Source organism: Lactuca sativa, chromosome 3 (assembly GCF_002870075.4).
Source record: "Lactuca sativa cultivar Salinas chromosome 3, Lsat_Salinas_v11, whole genome shotgun sequence".
Classification (NCBI taxonomy): domain Eukaryota; kingdom Viridiplantae; phylum Streptophyta; class Magnoliopsida; order Asterales; family Asteraceae; genus Lactuca; species Lactuca sativa.
In genome coordinates, this window is record NC_056625.2 from 167,359,896 (window position 1) to 167,378,254 (window position 18,359).

Sequence of the window (18,359 nt, forward strand, 5' to 3'; positions counted from 1 at the left end):
ACTTGGGTGTTCATTCGTTGTATTCCATCCCCCCCATGGTTGCCTTATTTGACTTATATTGCTGAGGAACCCCCGAAGCATGTGTAGTCGCCCCGATGAAATATTCTTAGACTAGGTCCCTTGTGTTAGTTATTTTAGGGACATAAAGTGAGAATAAGGGGAATGGGTAACTGGGTTATTGTTGGTTGATAATAATTAATTAAATTATTTATTGTGGGTTGAGAACCCTATATGCTCACCAGGCTCCCAAGCCTGACCCACTCAGTTGATTTATTTTACAGGAAGTGGCGCAAGAGCTTAAGATGGGCGAACATCAAGTTGTTTTGTTTACAAGTCTGTATATGTATATATTTGTTGAAAGACTTGTAATGCTATCGTTTATGCTTTATGATCTGTATCGGAACATGACATCCCGACTTTTGATTATGAAATGAAATCATATTTCTTTATGAAATGTTTTGATAAATATCTATTTTATCATGTTTTGTTTTTGGGAACAAATTCCGCATTTCTTTTAAAATTAAAAGGATTTACTCTGAAAATTGTTTTAAAAAGCATAAATGAAATCGGTCTTTTCTAGCCGAGATTTTGGGGATGTCACAATATTCTAGTGTTCGCTTTAGAGAATGCAGTCTATCGCCTACAAGGCGGCGGTGACTTCCTCCATGTGAGAGGGCGGAGGATCCTAGGCACTACTTGTCTGTAACGGGGTGGACGAAGTGCCTGAGTAGTGCAAACATCTTTAGCAACTACTCTTCCGAAGGTTCTGAGCTTTCTTGGTCTAGGTCAATCTAGTGAGTATAAGGTTCTGAGCTTTCTTGGTCTTGGTCTAGGTCAATCTAGTGAGTATAAGGTTCCATCACTCGGAACTTTATCGCAACTCTCGGATTTCCGGGATATCCGCTGCGATGCTTAATTCGGGGGATCAAGCGTGAATGGATGGTCGTAGTCTATGTCCTTGACTCTTACGACTCAGATTTCTTTACCAACCGAGGGTGTTAGCTACTATGTTGGCTTAACCGGAATGAAAACAAACTTCGGACTTGTGGTCATTATAGTAGCTCAATCCGTAGGGGTTCTCTTGACTCTAGCTCCCGTTCCATGGGATAGGATGAAGGGTCCTTCTGAGGGATCTACGAGGTATGCTTCGGGTGGTTATCATCTTCTGGAATGCCTGCAGTGTCTTTCGCTTCTGTCTCTATCTGTCTAAGGAGGGTTGGTTAACAGCGCGTGGTACCCCTCTCCTGGGTACTTCAGAAGGTTTGAAATAAGAGTGATGACTGACGGATCGCATTAGTCTTTATTATTTTTATTTTGTTTAGGTTCGGAAGAACCTTAATTTGCCGAATGGCTATGGAGAAAGTTCTTTTTACATAGCACTAAGGATTTACACATGGCTGTACGAAGTCAAGCCATGATCGATAGAGGCGTCGAAGTTGACACACTTCGACATGATATAAAATGAGGGTCAATAGAGTCATGTGCCGAACAGGCACACAAGTTCTAGGCGTCTCGAGTTTCGTCCCATGTATCACTGCCGCGGATACTTGGACCGATAAAGTCGATGCGAAACTATAGAGGGTCCTGAGTGTTTCTGAATAGAGTACCTTTTTATGAATGGATTCTCATGAGGCATTTCTATAATCGCCTCACATATACTAGTCATGCATAATTGAGGTGGGGACGATTGTTGACTGAGCGACTCCGCCTTAAATCCACAACCAAACGAGGAACAGGAAATGAGGTGGCCTTCACTCACTCTAGGTCTATCCATCTCAATTATACATGGCCGAAACATATATATTTAGCCATTATAGTTTTACCTGATGAATTTTAAATTTTATAACAGTGCTGCGACTTTCGCCTTAATGGGAAATAATTACATTTAGAATTAGCCTTTTTATGTTCTACCAGGTTCCTTGATGCTTCTCCCCAAGCATTAGAGTTAGACTCCTCCTGTGTCCTTGTCTTTCCCTTCGGTTGGGCAGTCCCTTTTGAAGTGTCCAATCTCACCACATAGGTGGCAGACTGTATTGGCTGTCACGTTGGTGGTTGATGTAATAAACTCAATCGGGGTTCTACAGACGCGAACAGTATGCCCTATCATGTGGCACCTAGCATAATAGAGCTCCCGGCACACACCATGATGATGGTAGCTACACTTGCTGCAGTGGGGAAGGGTTCCTAGGTATGGTGTCCTAGGTGTAGGGATGGAAGGGTTGGCAGGGGTATTGACTGCCTCAGCTCGTTGCCCTTCGGAAGGTCCTTGAGCCGAGGTACTTCCCTCCTCGATCTTGATCTTTCTCTTCAGTGGATTTAGTTGAGGTTCTTGGGTGGCTGGGTATACAGAGGTTGCTTGCTGCTGTCCATTACTAGGATCGGAATTTCCGATAGGGCTCTTGCTAACATTGGCGTTGTTAGTATTCAGGTGAGCCATGACAGCTGCTACGGTTGCCGAGACTGCAGCTTGCAACGTAGCTTCATCGAATAGGAGAGTAGGTTTCTTGCTTGCGGACTGGTTACGCTTCTTTAGAGGCATGGTTTTCCTACACGGAAAGGAACACAAGATAATGAGAGACGAAGACTAATCCTGGACATATCTGTCCTGACTGTGTTAGGCCTAAATTTTTCCCGTGCTTCAGGTATTGGTTGTCTGAGTGTCGACCTACATCCCTATGATGTAGTCCTGGTATGCAAGGTAGGAGTATGAGTATCGGAAAAGCCATAAGATGCGAGTCGTTCCGACTAAGTCACCTTTATATTGGGAAAGGTTTCACTCTCTGGCTTGGAAAGATTTGAGAACAGTTCGGAACGAAGACCGCGGGAAGAAAAGGCTCATGAAGACTTATGGCTAAACAACCTCAACAGAGGTGTGAGGATCCGCTCTAAACGTTTTACTGGCAACGGGAAAAGGCGATTTACCTAACACATAGCGTGAGTAGTGTAACCACTAACTCACTAAATTGTATTATTTTATGGGTGTGTTAGCGTGACGAACACAAGGAAAAGACACTTCTCGGGTTCCATATACTGGCTCCCTCTGTCTTTCTCGTATCCCTGACCGGGACCGGCGTTGGCTTTCTTCGGGTAGTTACCTAGGGTTCTCTTCTCTTATAGACATATTGAATTTCTACTCCGCCTTACTTCCGAATTCAACTCTGGGTGTCACCACTTCATGATAGATGACTGGGAATCTCGGAAGCTTAGGCGAATTTCTTCACCGATGTCCCTAAAAAAATATAGGCACTTGGTGGATTCAATAGTCTCGACCTAGTTCATTTATTTCCGAACTGGAAATCTTCTCAATGAATTTCTTCGGGGTCGGAATCAACTCTTCTGTCGAGCACTGAAGTGGGTAGGGTTTTCTACAGGGTTCGTGCGAGAATTGAAATGTCTAAAGAATCCTAAGAGATTATTAACATTTCACTGAGTGGTCCATATCGAGTCCTGCTACGATTACATAGGGTATACAAATCATATATAGCTTAGATCCGATAGGCCTTCGAATATGTGATACTACTCTAGATCCACATCCCAACGAGGAATAGAAAATAGGGCGAAACCACACATTCTTAGCCTATGGGATCCTTATTATATATAACCATGGGAGTATACTCTCTGTAATTGTAGGTATATCAATAAGGATCTTTTTAGTTCTTCACACAAGGTTAGTTATGGATCCTTAAATACCCCTATGGTATTTTAATTCTTGTTTGATTCTTATCTTCTGAATGTGATTCTGGGATTAATGTGAGTCTTTTAGTGTTCCAAAATACTCCTATAGTATTTTAAACTTTATGTTTGGCTCTATCATTCCTAGTTGGTAAGTTTCAGACCTGTTGCAACACCACTATCACTCCCAAGCACACGTTCATCGCATCTCGAATAAATGTAGTTGATCAGGTTACATTTATTCCAGCTTACGATTACATAACTGCACAGGTTTGACGGTAATGCTCAACATCCGAAGACTTTTATTCTATGTGTTCGGGTGTTTAGATTCTGGATGCTCTTATACTTTGGTAAAATATGGTTATATTTTAAAGTGTAATTCTTGGTCAGAGTGTTTTATCCCTATGTATTTATAGGTTGTATATCTTTTATGAATTGATATACTTAGCTCACTATAAACAATGCTCTGATACCAATCTGTCACACCCCAAAACCAGAACGGTGGAAACGTTTTGGGGTGGATGACGTCATGTCAAGTATCACAACATATGCAGTATAGTAATCAAAGTACAACAACCATTGCATTAATAGTAATAGTTTTACATGGTGTACATTACATAGAATATCAAAGTAATACAAGTAATATAGGTGCCGCTTAGTACTTGTCACACCCCAAAACCAAGAACGGCGGAAACGTTCTGGGGCGGAGGACGTCATGTACAATATCACAACAATGAAAAGTAGTAAACAAGCAACAACATCATCCATTGCATTAATAATATAATTATTATACATGTGTTCTGTCAAATTTTGATAAACACTAAAGCATAAATCAAAATGAAAGATGAGTCTTGAACAAGCTCCATCTTCTTTTCTCCTTGCATCGGTACATGTCTATGATGACCTAAGGATACAAGTAATTTTGAAAGCGAGTATCAGCTTTGAAGCTGGTGAGATCATAAGTATTTTAGTGTCTTAATTTGTATGTAAGTCTTTTTATGTAAGAATTTGTATATGAACTGTAAGTATGAAGATGTATGTAAAACAACTGTAAACGTTTGAAAAACCTAGAAATCCCTATGATTCCTACTTTATATAAAGATGTCTTCTACCAAGACTTAACTGTTCTCAATGTAGTCTTCTACCAAGACTTAACTGTTCTATATGTTCGTTTCTTGTAAGAGTGTGTAATTTTCCCAAGTGTAACTATTATTAACAAAATATAGTTTTTACATTTATAGTTTAAGTGAAAAGATCACAAAATATATGTACAGGGAAAATTAATGTAGTAGTAAAACGTAGCTCTATAAGAACTACTGCTGTACTAACTACCTTAAACCGGATTTATATTAAGGCATCATGTGACTAATTGCACCATACTATCGACTGGTAACAACGACATACGAATGGTCGTAATAACGGAATGACGTTTGGCACCCGCAGACCTGCAGGTCCGGCTGTAGCTAGCAGCAAGGTGTAGGATAGTCAATCCAGTATAGATCTATACACAAACTCACACTCTCCCTCCAAGAGAATTCTGGCTACAACTCGGGCCATGACATTTAAGACATGCTCCGATACAGTGGATCACAATTTTATTAACGTATTCATGTATATGTACTTATGTAAGCAAAATCATGTAAAAGTATATGAACGTATGCCTTTGCTACCCAAAGGCACTGAACTGACTGAAAGGAACTATCATGTCCATATATGTATACATGATATATAACTAATGTTTAAACGACCTTCGGACGGTACCCGATATCCCACCAGACCACATCTCAAGCGCGAAAAGGAAATAGGGTGGATAGCCTTCCTAAGTCTTTTAAACATTACTTATATAACTATACAAATATAGGCATGCTTATAACAAAATCTCTATGTAAACGTAATTATGTAATTGTATAGTAATGTACTATGTGTACTAGTTGTAATGTAAGTTCTCTCTATCTAGCAAGTATGGACTCATGAATGAACTGACCCCTTGTGTGATATCGTGTTCTAGTAATAGTTCTAGTATCTTCCTAAACTACCCATATGGTAGCTTACTAGTAATATAACTGGTACGTATGAACATGGATGTATACCCTTGCTATCCAAGGGCATTGGATGAACTGGAAACACCTTTTATGACTATATATGTACACATAATATATAACTAATATTTAAACGACCTTCGGACGGTACCCGATATCCCACCAAACCACATCTCAAGCGCGAAAATGAAATAGGGTGGATAGCCTTCCTAAGTCTTTTAAACATATCTTATATAACCATACATATAGAGGCATGCAATTTATAATAAAAGAATAAAATAAGTTCTGTAAAAACCTTTGAACATAAAAATTTTCTAAGAAAAGATCAACTTGATGTCGATCTATAAAAGGGTTTTGAAGGCATGGGTTTGATAAAACGGTTTAGTATAAAGAAACATTTGTTTGAAACACAATTGTAAATAAGTTTGAAATGTAATATACAAAGTAAAATGTACAGTGTAATAAGGAGTTTAAAACATATAAAATGTTTATAAAAATCATTTGAAGGAAACTGTTTTGAAAAACGGCTAATGAGTAGCCAAATCATTTGAATGTTGTATATTGATCACATGTGATTGATGTAATAACTAGCATAATTCTACTTATTAATCACATGTGATTGATATAATAACTAGCATGATTCTACTTGTATCCCCCCCCCATAAAACATTTAAAAATAGTTTAAAACATTAGTTAATGGGTATGAACTCACCTGCAGTAAGTGACTGGAATTGAACGGACTGTGATCGTAAGGAAGGATCGGACAAGTGCTTGGTGTCAATTGAAGACTTTAGACACACACAATGATCCTAATTACATATGAAGACATATGTATATAAATAATTAGTGATTAAAACACTAATTATACAAGTATAAACATTTAAACGCGAGGAAAACACTTCTGGTCAAGTGCTAGGAGGCTAATGGGTTGCAACAAAGGAGTGCAATGCCCTTAATGGGAGTTTATGGTCTAATGGCCATATATTTTGGAGTTTACGGCCTAGGGGAGTAAACTCCTGGCCATAAACTCTCAACCAAGTCCCTAAATGAAGTCTAACAATTATACAACTCATGTGGTGAATTGTTTCAAGGCTTAAACAAGTGTTTGGGCTTCCTAATAACTCCTTTGAGGAGTTTACGAACCTGGGACCATATTCACTTGGATTTTACGGCCGTAAAATCCCTTGGGAGGGTGTTTATGATGCTTTCAAATCCCATACTCACATAGGATATGTTCTAGGCAATTGTTCAAGGCTTTAGGAGGAATTATGGCACCATTTGGCACCATATATTGGAGTTCACGGCCCTAAAATATCTTGGGCCGTAAACTCTCTTTTCTTGGTGTTTTAGTGGTGTTTGCTAGCCCCAAACACACTAGGGTACTTGTCCTAATTTGTCTCTTGGGTAAATGAAGGCATTTAGGGCATTTTGGGCACTTAAAGATGGAGTTCACGGCCTAAGAAGCTCCTTGGCCGTGAACTCACTTTCTTCATTGTTTCTAATGGATTTTGGTGTCCTAAATATGAAATGAAGGCTTCTAGTTCGAGTTCTAAAGCTTTGAGGGTCATTGGAACCCTTTAGGACCTTAAAATGGAGTTTACTCGCCAAGTGTTCTTGGGCGGTAAGCTCCCAAATCTTGGGTTATTAATCCGATTTTGATGTTTTCTAGTCATATACACACTAGCATACAAGTCTAAGGTAGTTACAATTCACGGGGAAAGGACTAAGTAGCATTTAAGCCACATATTGGAGTTTACTCCCCAAGAACGTTCTAGGGCGGTAAACTCCCGAGTCTCATAGATTTGATATGTAATTTGTGTTTCTAAACACAATCTAAGCTATATAACATAACTAGATCGAAGTACTCACAATTTGGGATAAAAACCCGAAGATCCGTGAGAGAGAATTTTGACTTTTCTCTAAATGGAATCCAACAAATGAACCAATTTGGTTCAGAATTCTCTTTATAGTCCAGAGATATTTTTGGCAGAAAATATTTTTATTCCTGGAAGGAACTCTAATGTCCTAGAGTCTTGGAATAACAGTGTTGCACAAAACCCTAGTGCATCCACTCTCCTAATATCTCCTTAATTGTAAAATCCTGAAAACTGCCAAACTTATACTCGAAGTCTAAATTTTCACTATAACTGCTCTACATCTATTGGCTTGATATGGTTTGTTCGGAATGGAAATTTCGGGTTGTCACAATACTAAATTGTCTTCAGCAAAAGCGCCTGGGATATACCTGTCTATAGCTGACCTGAGAATACAAGTTATTTGAAAAGCGAGTATCAACATTTCTACAAATGCTGGTGAGTTCATAAGTATTTAGTGTCATTTATTACAAATAACTTTTTATAAGTAGTAGTTTTCAAGCATACCGTAAAGTAGGGTCCTTTCCAGAAAATCCTATATTTTCTAATTAAAAGCAGTCTTCTACCAAGACGGGTCATAGTTATGTGGTAAAAAGTAGTTTTCCCTTAAACACTATCATTATCAAAATACGGGATTTGATTTTAAAGAAAGTAGGAGAATATCAGGGAAAAATAACATATGCCTCAGCAGTGAGGACTGCTGACTAAGGCAAAAGGAATCATAGACTCCAGGAGAGTATCAACTGAACGACACGCCTGACTCAATCTAATAAAAGGAGACACAGACCCCAGACAGTATCAAATGAAAGATACAGCTAGAAAGGTCTAAACAGTGGAGACATACCCTAGACAGTATCAAATGAAAGATACAGCTAGTAAGGTCCAAAATAGTGGAGACAGACCCCAGACAATATCAAATGAAAGATACGTCTAGCAAGGTCTAAAACAATGGAGACAGACCCCAGACAGTATCAAATGAAAGATATGTCTAACAAGGTCTAAAACAGTGGAGACAAACCCCAGACAATATCAAATGAAAGATATGTCTAGCAAGGTCTAAAACAGTGGAGACAGACCCCAGACAGTATCAAATGAAAGATATGTCTAGCAAGGTCTAAAATAGTGGAGACAGACCCCAAACAATATCAAATGAAAGATATGTCTAGCAAGGTCTAAAACAGTGGACACAGTGAATACAGTGAGTACAGTGAACATAGTGAATACAATGAGTACAGTGAACATAGTGAATACAGTGTATAAAACCCGTTATCTTAAACCCATGAATTATAAGGTAACCCCGAGATACTCGTAACCATACTGATAGACACTAGAGAACTTGACGCCCTACAAGCGTCGGTATGAAAATGACATTTGTCACCCATTGGCTTGGTAGGCCGTGGACTGTAGCTAGCAGTCAGGGTGCGGGGGGTGTCAATCCCGTATAGATCTATACACACAATGCCCGCTCTCCCTACAAGAGACTCTGGTTACCAACTTGACAACGGAGAATGGCCGTGTACTGAAGATGTATCTCGTGTAGTGAGATCTGATGTAAAATACTAGACTAATGATAGAGACTCACAACTGAACTGACTAATGTAAACCTATATGACTATGTTTGTATACATAATATATAACTAATGATCAAACGACCTTCAGACGGACATCCGATCCCACCAGACCACATCTCAACGAAGAAAAGGAAATAGGGCGAAAAAGCCTTCCTAAGTCCTTCAAACATTATTTATATACATCTATACAAGCACAGACATACATCTAACTATTAACATGTGGAAGCGAATCGTCAAGCATAAGCGAATCGTGAGGTATAAGCGAATCGTGAGGTATCAACGAATCGTGAGGTATAAGCGAATCGTGAAGTATAAGTGAATCGTGAAGTATAAGTGAATCACGAAGTGGAGGCGTTATCAAGTATAAGTGTATCACGAAGTGGAGGCGTTCTCAAGTATAAGCGTGTCACGAAGTGGAGGCGTTCTCAAGTATAAGCGTATCACCAAGTGGGGGTGTTAACTAAACCGAAGTGAAGCAATAGTATCTAACAAGTAAGAGTATAAAAAACATGGAAGAAAACCTTGATGAAAACTTTGGAAAAACCTTTATACTTAAGAAAATCACAACTTGGTATTCCTTTGTAAAATAAGTTTGAAAACCCTTAGAAATCCTTTGGGAACCTTTCATAAACAAGTTTTAAAATGAAACCTTGATAAAAAATTATAAGTAAAAACTGAACAAGTAACAACGTTTTAGAAAACCATTTACAGTGTCATTCTCGGTAAAATAGTTAACAGTGTGGTAAATCCTTGTGCATGAGGGTTATCAATCACATGTGATTGATATGATAACTGGCATGTTTAACTTGTATTTGATGGGTTTTGAGCATTCTAACACTTCCTAAGTGTACATGCAACCCTAATAACCTTGGATCTATGTTTGTCTAATTATCATGCAAAGTTGAATTCCAAGGTTATATTCCTATCTAGCATACATGGGGAACAATTTTAACTTGAATGAAAGATAGAATAACTTACCTTGTTGTTGCTTGTGTTGCTTGAAATCTTTTGAGCCTAGCACCCCAAGTGTGATGCCTCAAATGCTTCACACAACACCAAATGCTCTTGGAAAGACTTTTGAGAGAATATACACTTCTTGAAATCGGCCTAGCCCTCTTGTTTCATATGTGTAGCCGATTTTGTTGGAGAATGGGATTCTTATATAGTGTTGACACATCTAGGGTTACACCATGTAAACCCTAATGTGTCATGACTCTTCATTTCCATGACCCATGGTTTGTAACTCCCATGGACCATCTATGGAGCATCCTATAGGTGGAACTCAACTTGATAATCCATGGAGCCTCTTAGCCCACTATACAAGATATGAATGATTTACATAATCAACCCATATATTTAATTAGTTATCTTTTGATCACTTAATTAATTCGTAATTAATTCTTTGATCAAACTAATCAAATAATATTATTAATATATTAGAACTTATAATATATTAATAATCTCCAAGTGTTATTCCTCTCATTTAGTCTATCCAATTGCATGGTGCCATGCAACCCAAATGGACCATGCCGGGTCGGGTCAAGTACTGACCAGAAATAGTTATGGACTTAGACACCTTATCCAACAGTCTCCCACTTAGATAAGTCTAATAACTATCACTCCAGTACTTCAGGAACCGACAGGCAATCGTAGCTCTTTCAAGGTCTCTCGTAACTGAGAAGATGTTGATACGCCATTTAAGATAAGTGATCATACAATCCTCTGTTCTAGATATCAGCCGGACAAATACATGGAACAATGTCTTACTTATTGTCCAGCAGTTTGTTTCCCGATTTCCGATTTGTTTGACAAAGAACTTAATTGAGCACATCAACTTAGTTCTGACCGGGCCCGGTACATAGGTCAAAACAAAATCATCGAGGGGCCCAGATATCAGCTTCTAATCCAAGAAGGAACAGATAAACTTCGACTCATATGTTTGTTCTACCACTCATTGAATTATACACAAAAGCACGTTTTATAACATCGAGTTACCAATGCGTTTTCGTACAATCGATGCATAATCAACTTGTAAGTAACAAATCATATCTCTAGGTTTGAAGACTTATATGATATTACCGTCTCACGATCACTCGAGATAAATTCCATGAAGTGATTCCAGTGAGCGTGGGTTGAGTCCAATGCTCAGAACTTATGAGCACTCATGATTGTTGTAGCCTTGTCCAACACCGTAGACCTCTGCAACCAATCATGACAGTCTTGATTCATACCTACTTCCGACATATGACCGACTGTGGAGGTTTGAATAATATGTTATACCAAACAAAATTATTCTGGAAGTCAAAACATGCAAAAGAAATATAGTAAACGATCGACAAGAGATAGAAACACTTTACTCATAAATAAAACACCTTTTATTCATCATCTAATGTCAATTACACTTTACAAATTTCAAGGTTATCTAACTACTAAATCTAATATCATCCTTCAGCCCTATGCTCCGAGCATGTTGGAGATGCTTAACCGGAGTCAGTCCCTTCGTGAGGGGATCTGCTGGGTTCTCATCCGATGATACCCTCTTTACCACAAGGAGTCCTTCTTCTATCCGATGTCTGATAAAATGGTATTTTCTGTCGATGTGTCTGGATCTCCCGTGATCCCTTGGTTCCTTGGCTAAGGCAACAGCGCTTTCACTATCACAAAAAATTTCCATTGGCTCTTTAATAGCTGGTACAACTCCAAGGTCTCCAATGAAGTTCTTCAGCCATATCGCCTCCTTTTCCGCCTCGCTAGCTGCAATATACTCTGATTCACAAGTTGAATCAGCCACTGTCTCTTGCTTGGAACTCTTCCAAGAAATTGCTCCTCCGTTTAGGGTAAAGACCCAGCCCGACTGAGAGCGGAAATTATCCTTATCAGTCTGGAAGCTAGCATCACTATACCCTACAACTCTCAAGTCATCACTCCCACCGATGGTAAGGACCCAGTCCTTAGTTCTCCATAGGTACTTGAGGATATTCTTTACCGCAGTCCAGTGTGCCTTGCCAGGGTTTCCCTGATACCTGCTAACCATGCTCAGGGCAAAGGCTACATCAGGTCGAGTACACGTCATTGCATACATGATCGATCCTACAGCCTAAGCATAAGGTATTCGACTCATTTCTGCTATCTCAGCCTCAGTGCTAGGGCTTTGTGTCTTACTCAATCTGGCGTTACTCTGGATGGGTAACTCTCCTTTCTTGGAGTCCTGCATGCTGAATCTTTTCAGCACCTTATCCAAGTAGGTACTCTGACTAAGTCCAATTAGTCTTTTACTCCGATCTCTCAAGATCCTTATCCCTAGAATATAGGCAGCTTCTCCTTGGTCCTTCATAAAGAAACACTTCCCAAGTCAGGACTTAACTTCCTGCAGAGTTGGGATGTCATTTCCTATGAGTAATATTTCATCCACATACAATACCAAAAAACTAACTATACTCCCACTAGCCTTGACATACATGCAAGACTCATCTTCACTCGTAGAAAAGCCAAATTCCATGACCTTTTCATCAAAGCAAAGATTCCACCTGCGAGGTGCTTGCTTCAATCCATCAATGGATTTCTCAAGCTTACACACTCTATTAGGGTACTCGTTGCTGACAAAACCCTCTGGCTGACTCATGTAAACATCTTCAGCCAACTTTCCATTAAAGAAAGCGGTTTTGACATCCATTTACCATATTTCATAGTCATGAAATGTAGCTATGGCTAACAGAACCCGAATAGACTTAATCTTGGCTACTGGAGAAAAGGTCTCATCATAGTCCACTCCAGGAATTTGAGAGAAGCCCTTTGCAACCAGTCGAGCCTTATAAGTGTGTACTTTACCATCCATGTCGGTCTTCTTCTTGAAGACCCATTTGCACCCTACTGTCTTACGACCTGGTACATTCTCAACCAAGTTCCAAACTTGATTGTCATAAATGGACTGTATTTTGCTGTCCATTGCCTCTTTCCACTTGGCTGACTCAGGGCCTACCATGGCTTCCACATAACTGTTAGGTTCATCCAAACCTATCAGTGTCTCATCACTGATAAGTGTATCACCTTCTACAGTAATGTAGAATCCATAGTAATGCTCAAGAGCAATCCTAACCCTTGTGGACCGCCTCAGAGGTACAGACTTGTCAATTGGCTCAACAGGAGTTTCCTCCTCAAGTTGAGTGCTAGGGTTTGAAGTTCCTTCACCGCTTGACTCTTGAATTTCTTCAAGATCAACTTGCCTCCCACTGTTTCCTTGGCTTATGAACTCTCTCTCTCTCTCTCTCTCTCTCTCTCTCTCTCTCTCTCTCTCTAAAGAAAGCCCTCCTAGCTACAAAGACCACATTTTCACTAGGTATGTAGAAGAGGTAACCAAAGGATTGTTGTGGGTAGCCGATGAAAATACGCCTCTCGCTTCGAGGTTCGAGCTTATCATGAGTCTCGCGTCTCACGAAAGCCTCACAACCCCAAATCTTGATGTGGTCTAGTTTAGGTACTTTACCAATCCACATCTCATGAGGAGTTTTGGCAACTTTCTTTGTAGGGACTAGATTAAGGATATGGACGGCAGTCTCTAAGGCATACCCCCAGAATGAAATTGGTAGCGAAGCTCGACTCGTCATGGAACGAACCATATCCAAAAAGGTTCGATTACGCCTCTCATCCACACCATTCAACTGTGGTGTCCTGGGAAGTGTCAATTGTGAGACTATCCTACATTCCCTTAGATAGTCAAGGAACTCTGAACTAAGATACTCACCACCATGATCGGATCGAAGCATCTTAATGTTCCTGCCCGATTGATTCTCGACTTCTTGTTTAAATTCCTTAAACTTTTCGAAAGTCTCCGAATTATGCTTGATCAAGTAGACATATCCATATCTACTGTAATCATCAGTGAAAGTCAAATAATAACGATTAGCATCCCTTGTGGCATGTTTGAATGGTCCACACACATCCATGTGTACAAGGTCCAACAAACCTTCACCCCTCTCACACGAGCTTGTGAAGGGTGACTTTGTCATTTTTCCAAGTAAGCATGATTCGCAACTATCATCTGACTTTAGGTCAAATGACTGCAAGACTCCATCCTTGTGGAGTTGGCCTATGCATTTCTTACTTATATGTCCAAGACAACAATGCCATAATGATGCTTTATCCAAGTTATTATTAACAGAATCAATACATAATACATTATTTCCTAAGTTATCAACCGCAGATACTGTTTCATACACGCCATCACAAGGTAATGCTTTAAAATAAAGAACATTATTAAAGAAAGCATTAATCGAACCAACTTCATTATCAAATGAAAAGGTGAAACCTTGTTTATACAATGCATGAAAGGAAATAATATTTCTTTCCATTTCTGGTGAATAACAACACTTATTCAAATCTAAACTAAACCCACTACTTAGCGATAAAGTATAAACTCCAATCTTGGTGACAGGTAAAGCTTTCCTATTCCCCATGATTAGGTTTATTCTTCCTTGCTCCACATTCTCACTTCTTCTTAGTCGCTGCAAGTCACAACAAATATGAATACCACAACCGGTATCAAGGACCCAAGATTTAGATTGGGGTGAGTTATTAGAAATGATAGTGTAAATACTTGCATGGTTGGGTTTAACTTTCCCATCCTTCACATCTTCCTGGTATTTTGGGCAGTTCCGCGTCCAATGTGATTTTTCATGGCAATAGAAGCATTCAGCCTCTTTTGGGTCAGAAGAAGGAGTGATGAAACCTTTCTTGGTTCCACTTGAAGAAGAGCCATCAAGGGTCCGAGCCTTGGTACCCTTTGAAGAGCTCTTTCTCTTCTTCCCCCGACTTTTCCTGATTGCCAAAACCAGAGTAGAGTTTGGAGTAGGAGTGTTAACAACCGACTTCCCCTTAAGACCTATTTCTGCGGTCTTGAGAAGTCCCTGAAGTTTGCTGAGTGTGACCTCTTCCTTATTCATGTGATATGTCATGCGGAATTGATCATAGCACGATGGTAAGGAGTGCAAAATGATATCTATTGCAAGCTCCTCAGGGAAGTTCACATTAAGCTTCAGCAATCGATCCACATACCTTTGCATTTTCTGCATGTGGCTCGTGACGGATTCCTCGTCCTTCATCATGGTTGTTATCATGGAGCAGATGATTTCATACCTTTCTTGTCGTGCACTCTGATGGTATCTTTTCATCAGATCTTGGTGCATTTCATAAGGGTAGAAATCCTCATAGGACTTTTGGAGTTCCGCTGTCATCATGGCCATCATGATGCATGCTACTTTGGTAGCATCCCTTTCATGTGCCTGAAAGTCAGCGATCTCCTGAGGAGTTGCAGTGGTCTCATCAATCTCCTTAAGCTCCTTGTCAAGGACATATTCTTTGTCCTCGTAGCGGGTAATCATCCTGATGTTTCTGATCCACTCATTGAAGTTGGATCCATCAAAAGTGACTTTCCCACACAAGTTCATAAGGGTAAAGGAGCCATTAGGATTAGAGCCAGTAGCAGCATTGTTTGAAGACATCTGAAGGAAGAGGACAAGATTAGTTTAGATATTAAGAGAGTCCTTAATAAAACACTCAAATGTAATATTAAGGCTAGGATCCAATCACAATATATTATAACTTAGAAGAGGTATGCCGTAATCCAAGCTATAACATATTTGAAAGGTAGGTGAATGACGATTCACCAATTTCCACCACGAAAAACGAAATATTAAATATTAGGTTTTTGATTGGCTCTTAGAAATTCCTAGATTCTTTGAGATTGAATGAACTTTTCAAAGGCATGTTTCAATCTCGAGTGAGCCCTCCAAGTTTTGTGACTGGGATACCGAGGATCACAAAACGAGGTGTGAAGTAACCATGCAAATCACTTGGTACCCTTAAAGTTTATCACTCAATCGATGTGCTGGTAAACCACATACGCACCACCGATACCATAATAAACTTTAAGTCACCCTTTACCTACCTTGTTAAGTCCAAGTTAGTGTGCCGGTTAACCACACACGCTCCACCAACGACTTAAACAAAGTGTAAAGTGTAATTTCATGGATTAGCACCTTATTCACATTTTCCTAAAGTAACTAAGATTGGGAATTTAATAAAACATTTAGTTACTTTATAATATTCATCATAGTTTTAATGAGAATTTATAAGTCCTTGTCCTACCCGTTTGGCTAACGACCCTCCACCAGTCAAGCAAGCGGTGGGTGAGAGTGGACACCCATTAAGTTTCCATTTTATAGGTAACAACCTTATACCCACCTTATAGACCGGCTTCGTGAATGAGGCGTACTAGCGGTAAGACGACTTTAATCTTACACATACATATATATATATATATATATATATATATATATATATATATATATATATATATATATATATATATATATATTATTAACTTATAATATTATAAGTATAAGGGTAGAATTTTAAGTTTTAAAATTATAAGGGTTGGAACTAAAGTTGTAGCATGACTTTACTTGTTCCAAAACTTGAGGGCAAGTTTTGTAAACTTTCAAAACTTTTCATTTCTTGTAACTTATGAGTTTATTAGAGTAATAAAAATGAGGACTCTTCATTTTTCTAACTCTTGTGTTCTTTTAATGGTTTTAACTCAAGTGACTTTTGGTTTTCCATAACTTGAGGACAAGTTATGGACTCCATTAAAACACATTATGATCAAGAATTAAACTACCACATAGGTTACAAATAATTCCTATGATCATCTAAAAATCATAAGATCAAGAACATGAACATGAGCACTTTCATGAATCAAAATTACACTTAAAACTTTGTAATTTTGATAACTAGTTGCTGTAAATGGATTAGCAAAGACATTACACCATCTAAAACAAGTTTTCAAGTACCAAAACAGTTTAGGGTAATGTTTCTAGTCCATTTCCAGCAACTAAAGTCGAAAATCTGCACTCTGTGGCTCCTACTCGCCGAGTGCATGAACCTACTCGGCGAGTAGGTTGAAGATACAAGTGAACTCGGCGAGTCTCCCCATGGACACGGTGAGTTCATCAGGCAGACAACAAGCTTTTCGACTTTTTTCAACTTATAAGCACAAATAACAAACAAACAAACCTGGCTCTGATACCACTGATGGGTTTTAAGCATTCTAACACTTCCTAAGTGTACATGAAACCCTAATAACCTTGGATCTATGTTTGTCTAATTATCATGCAAAGTTGAATTCCAAGGTTATATTCCTATCTAGCATACATGGGGAACAATTTTAACTTGAATGAAAGATAGAATAACTTACCTTGTTCTTGCTTATGTTCCTTGAAACCTTGTGAGCCTAGCACCCCAAGTGTGATGCCTCAAATGCTTCACACAACACCAAATGCTTTTGGAAAGACTTTTGAGAGAATACACACTTCTTCAAATCGGCCTAGCCCTCTTGTTTCATATGTGTAGCCGATTTTGGTGGAGAATGGGATTCTTATATAGTGTTGACATATCTAGGGTTACACCATGTAAACCCTAATGTGTCATGACTCTTCATTTCCATGACCCATGGGTTTGTAACTCCCATGGAGCATCCATGGAGCATCCTATGGGTCGAACCCAACTTGATAATCCATGGAGCCTCTTAGCCCACTATACAAGATATGAATGATTTACATAATCAACCCATATATTTAATTAGTTATCTTTTGATCACTTAATTAATTCTAAATTAATTCTTTGATCAAGCTAATCAAATAATATTATTAATATATTAGAACTTATAATATATTAATAATCTCCAAGTGTTATTCCTCTCATTTAGTCTACCTAATTGCATGGTGCCATGCAACCCAAATGGACCCTGTCGGGTCGGGTCAAGTACTGACCAGAAATAGTTATGGACTTAGACACCTTATCCAACAGTATTCCCCCCCCCCCCCTTATAAAACATGTAAAAACATTTAAAAGGTTCATTCAGGGGTATGAACTCACCTGATGTAAGTGGATCCGACGAAGGTGCCGGTTGGGTGCTCGGTGTCAAGTAAGGACTTGAACACACTTAGTGACCTATTAACATATCATAACATATGTTTACATACAATTAGTACATATAATACCAATTTAACAAGTATACGCATCCTAAAGTGCGGAAAACACTTAGGTTAAGTGTTTGGAGTGTCCCGGGTAACATCTAATGGTGTGCATGGCTTAGGAATGGAGTTTACTCTCCAAGAGTAAACTCTATATATAGAGTTCACAGCCCT